Source organism: Salmo salar, chromosome ssa05 (genome assembly GCF_905237065.1).
Source record: "Salmo salar chromosome ssa05, Ssal_v3.1, whole genome shotgun sequence".
Classification (NCBI taxonomy): domain Eukaryota; kingdom Metazoa; phylum Chordata; class Actinopteri; order Salmoniformes; family Salmonidae; genus Salmo; species Salmo salar.
Window position 1 is genome coordinate 61,679,556 of NC_059446.1, and position 5,575 is coordinate 61,685,130.

The 5,575-nt window shown below is 43.7% G+C and overlaps 1 pseudogene; it reads right to left on the bottom strand.

Annotated features, from left to right (window-relative positions):
• Positions 1 to 2,438: 2,438 nt before the first annotated feature.
• On the bottom strand, positions 2,439 to 5,366 carry LOC106605388 (interleukin enhancer-binding factor 2 homolog; annotated as a pseudogene).
• Positions 5,367 to 5,575: the final 209 nt, after the last annotated feature.

The following is a 5,575-nucleotide window of genomic DNA, read 5'->3' on the forward strand; positions in this document are numbered from 1 at the left end:
GAGGATGTGTTGGTACCATTCTTTATTCATGGCTGTGTTCTTAGGCAAAATTGTGAGTGAGCCCACTCCCTTGGCTGAGAAGCAACCCCACACATCAATGGGCTCAGGATGCTTTACTGTTGCCATGACAAAGGACTGATCATCCTCCAAAAGTCTTTGCCTCACTGTGCGTGCAGATGCACTCACACCTGCCTGCTGCCATTCCTGAGCAAGCTCTGTACCGGTGGAGCCCCGATCCCGCAGCTGAATCAACTTTAGGAGACGGTCCTGGCGCTTGCTGGACTTTGTTGGGCACCCTGAAGCCTTCTTCACAACAATTGAACCGCTCTCCTTGAAGTTCTTGATGATCCGATAAATGGTTGATTTAGGTGCAATCTTACTGGCAGCAATATCCTTGCCTGTGAAGCCCTTTTTGTGCAAAGCAATGATGATGGCACGTGTTTCCTTCCAGGTAACCATGGCTGACAGAGGAAGAACAATGATTCCAAGCACCACCCTACTTTTGAAGTTTCCAGTCTGTTATTCGAACTCAATCAGCATGACAGAGTGATCTCCAGCCTTGTCCTTGTCAACATTCACACCTGTGTTAACGAGAGAATCACTGACATGATGTCAGCTGGTCCTTTTGTGGCAGGGCTGAAATGCAGTGGAAATGTTTTTGGGGGATTCAGTTCATTTGCATGGCAAAGAGGGACTTTGCAATTAATTGCAATTCATCGGATCACTCTTCATAACATTCTGGAGTATATGCAAATTGCCATCATACAAACTGAGGCAGCAGACTTTGTGAAAATTAATATTTGTGTCATTCTCAAAACTTTTGGCCACGACTGTACAAACATAGTGATCATAAACATGAACACTGTATATTACAAGTTTCATATGGTAATGTGAAGTGCCCATTTGTACTCACGGTGTTTGGCTTGATTGTATGACATCAAAGCCGTATTTATTAATAGTTGTCAATGTCTTATCTTTGAAAATACATAGAGCCCTTGTAATTTATTTTTTATATTTAACTAGGCAAGTCTGTTAAGAACAAATTCTTATTTACAATGACAGCCTAGGAACAGTTAACTGCCTTGTTCAGGGGCAGAAAGACAGATTTTTACCTTGTCAGCTCTGGGATTTGATCTAGCAACCTTTCAGTTACTGGCACAACGCTCTAACCACTAGGCTACCTGCCCAATTAGCAGGTGGATGGGGGCAACTTCTTGTCCTACGCGGTGCTCAAGTTCAGAACGGCTGTCTGTCAAAACCCATTTAGAGCTGTGAAGCGCAGAGCCAGAGCTCTGATTTTACGTACAGCGTTCCAATTTCTAAGCTTATTAGTGTCCAAATCTGCCATTTTCAAACTGTATACAGGTACGAGTGGACGAATAATGCAAATCAACAACCCATTGAAAAGCTAACCATAGTCAAGGTCCAAGAGAAAAACACCAGCATCACTTTTGTTATTTTGACACAAAAGTAGTCTATCCAGCTATGTTTTTTCTCGGAATGGTTGGAACCCTCAGAAGGATGCAAAAGTTTAAACCTCTGCCGTCTGAGGACAAGTACTCCAATACCACAGTTGCAACATTCCATTTGAAGAGGATGTGGTTAGTCAGCTGGAGTATCAACAATAACTACGGCATGTTTATTCAGCTTAATTATTCAAGAAAAAGTTTAAATATTGAAAAAGCTCTGTTCGATGTGTGGGGCAGAATAAATCCTTGAGTTGAATGGCTTACGAAAGCGCTGAAACAGATACTTTAAAGATTTCATACCAATAGCATAGTATTTTGTGCACTCATATCAAACAAAATAGATGATATTCTATCAGCCATGGCTCGATCGCCGTCTAGCCAGAGAAAACCTCAATAAGCCAGCCTTGGGTTTAATTGCTGAGTGCAAGCTGCTTACTGCCTCCCCCTCCCTTCGCAGCTCCTCTAACTGATTATGACATTTTGCAGTTCTTCTGTCAAGGGACTCCGTAATTGGGTTCATTGATTAAAGGCCAGTTATTACTGACAACACCACCGCTGTATGTAATAGTCCAGATAACATAAACAGAGACACGTCTGGTCTCCACTGGCTGCTCAGTATCTTCAGACACCAAACTGACATGATCTATACATTTTTGACAACCAGCTCAGTGAGAAACTGTACACTGGAGCACCATCAATTGGGAGTGACCATAGAAATAAGATTTTCCAATAAAATATATTTTTTAATCAAAATCTTTGACCTACAATAAGCCAAGAGAAAATAGTTCAATTTCTGTTAACAAGACTTGATATGAAATCAAACATAGGAAGCCACACCTTGTGTCCCTAATATCAGGTTTGTCTGAAAACAAAACAAGCCCTTAAACTGGGCACGGGTAGGAGATGGTACAAAAATAAAATATAAATCCCCATCCCTCCTCAGAAGGGGACCATGCAACACAGTCGAATGACAAACTGAATAAAGCCCTTTACCACAATCACTCTTTAGCGTCCATGCCATCTTTAGCGTCCATGCCCTCTTTAGCGTCCATGCCCTCCATTTCTACATCACCATCCTCATCATCCACCTCATATTCCAACTGCGGAATCTTCTCATACGCCTTCTCAGAAGGCTTCACTGTCACTCCATCCCACGTGGATGTCTCCACCACCAGATCTGACCAGAGAGGACAGAACAGGTAAACGTGTGTGGGGGAGAAAGTTCAATCACTAATAAAAGTGCTGCAAATGCCTCATGTTCAGGTGAGTTGACTTACGGCTAGCGTCTCCATCCAGACCCAGAATCTTCATGTAGCCGCCATGAGACAGCAACCTCACCAGGGTCTGAGCAGTGAGGCACACCATGTCCTGGACAGAGCAAATATTATGTCAGCATCTTGGTTTAATGTGGAGAACACACTGAAAATGTATTGTTTGATACCTTAGTATTACAAATTAGGCCACGACTACTGTCTTGCAGACTACGGTTTAGACGAGCAAAAAAAAACGTAAATCAAACAATAATTCAAGATTGCATTCAGAAAGTGCAGGTTTACACTCTTACAAGATAGGATAAGAGACGGGCTGGCAGGTAGCATAGCGCTTAAGAGTGCTGAGCCAGAGCCGACAAGGTGAAAAATCTGTCGATGTGCCCTTGAGCAAGGCACTTAACCCTAATTGCTCCTGTAAGTCACTCTGGATAAGAGCATCTGCTAAATGACCAAAAATGTAAATGTAATGGACAGAGGCCGGCAGGCAAGTACCTGTTGCTCCAGGTTCATGACAGTGAATACACGGTAGTGTCCATTCTCACAGGGGTCTGCGATCCCAGCTGAACCAGGCAAGAAAAGCCCTGATGACAGCATCTGCCTGAAGGCCACATTGAGGGCTAGTGGCTGTCTGCTTAGGGTTGTTCATGACTGCAGAGTGACCCTGGACAGAGAGGGAGAGAGAAACCGAAAATCTTCACCACGGAAAAACAGACTAAGCAGGCAGGCAGCATCTTGTGCCAGTACGCATTTTGACTGTTGTGTCAACGTTAAAATAGCAGGGCTGGCCATTTCTTCGGCCTCGTAAAGTGCAGTTTGCTTGGGTAATAAATGACACCTAAAGACCCATGAGTGCGTATCCAACTGCTGAACAAACCAAAACCTCTCCTCCAAATGAAGCTTGTCAGGAGCAGGCCCACTCTTCAGGTTCAACACACAAACTCCCCAACAAAGACAACCAGTTTGCTAAAATAGGGTCAGGACAGACATACAACATAAAAATCAATAAATTGAGTGTATGCAGACAGCTGTGCATGGGAAGCGGGTCCTCAGGTCCTTCAGCAAACGGACCAGGACCTTCACCCTGATAGGCCAGAACCAGATCCCACACACAAACAAATTGACATGTTTGGATAGGTACATTTAACATCAACAATATTTCATTCCAAAATTGACAGAAAAAAAATGACCTGCTGATGAAGCCATAGGTAGGTGGGTGTGTGTTCGCAGTGGCAGCTCACGTGGAGTGGGAGGCATTTTTTACAAACCAGCGAGCGTGGCGAACGGCAGCCAGGGAGTTCTGCAGGAGCTTCATATCGACTGTGGAGAAGGGAGGCAGACAAAATCACTCAATATATCTGGCTAAACCTGTTGACATTAATGTTTTAGTCCCTAACGTCAGCTATAATAGCAATATTTCAGCAACTGGCTTCTTTGATCAGATGGTACAGACAGTAGAGGTGAAAGGTTAACAGCTAACCCATCCCCATCTCTCTGGCTGCCTCCATCCACCCTTCATCCCGCCATCCATTGTAAGAGTGCGACTGTTAATCCTCACTAAACTATACGTACTGTGCACATCAGGCTCCAGCTTGCTCATGTTGTGGGGCACGGTGGCAATGATGATCTTCATGGTGGCGTCGGCCGAACTGATCTCAAAGCCCGTCTCGTTGGGCAGCATAGAGAGTACTGGGGAAACATATTCAAACACATACTGTAGAGTCTCCCTGTGGCTCAGTTGGTAGAGCATGGTGTTTGCAATGCCAGGGTTGTGGGTTCGATTCCCACGGGGGGCCAGTACAAAAAAATAAAAATAAAATGCATGAAATGAAATGTATGCATTCACTACTGTAAGTCGCTCTGGATAAGAGCGTCTGCTAAATGACTAAAATGTAAATGTAGATTACCAATGTCATAATCTCGGAAATCCAGACCTAAAATGTGTGTGTAATTGCGTCAGATACTTGATTAGGTTCTGAGGGGAGATGTATGAGGAAAAGACTGATGATAATGTAAAGAAAAGTGATGTGCATTACCTTCCGAAGGGTCCTGTGTGCATAGGTTCTCCACCACCTTGGTTCCCAGAGCGGTCACTGTCTCCACTGAGAGAAACAGTCATATTAGTGGTCAGTTTTGACCGTGTTCCATCCACTACCCTATTTCCTCAGAGTAGTGATTATCAAGTAATAGGGACATTAGAAATGCATTTAGGTAAAAACTTACCAGAAGGCAATATCTTCAGAATGACAGCAAGTTCTGCAACATTGTGTCCTGTTGTCATGGTGCCTTTCTTGTAGGAGCCCACCTGTCTCATTTCCTCAATTTCCTAATTTCCTAGAGTTAGAAAAGGATGAAAACAATGTCACATTCAACTCAACTAACTTGTTTGAAATTCCCTCATCCCTGCATTTGAGGATTCACCAAACTATTTCTCTGGTGAGACGTGAGATCAAATCTGACACTGTAGTACGTACCACTTCATCAGCCCGAGCTGAAACGATGACGTTGTCAATGACGTTGGTGATTTTGGTGACCAGATGGATGACTAGAAGAGAGAGAGTAGAGGTAAAACTACTGTCTGATGGCAGTTCTAATGTGCTAGTTTAATTGGTATCATCCTGGATACTGGTTCAAAATGGGTTAAGAAACACTGGTCTATGAAGCACACAGCTGGAGTGAAGTAACACATCGGGCACCACTAAACTATGGAGTAGGCTGCCACCAAGTGTCTGAAATCAAACTGCCATAAACACACACAACTTCTTGAGCACTTGAAATCCACAACAGCTCTTGCCCGAAACATTGCAGACACATGCCAGATCTTACAACAATTAGGTA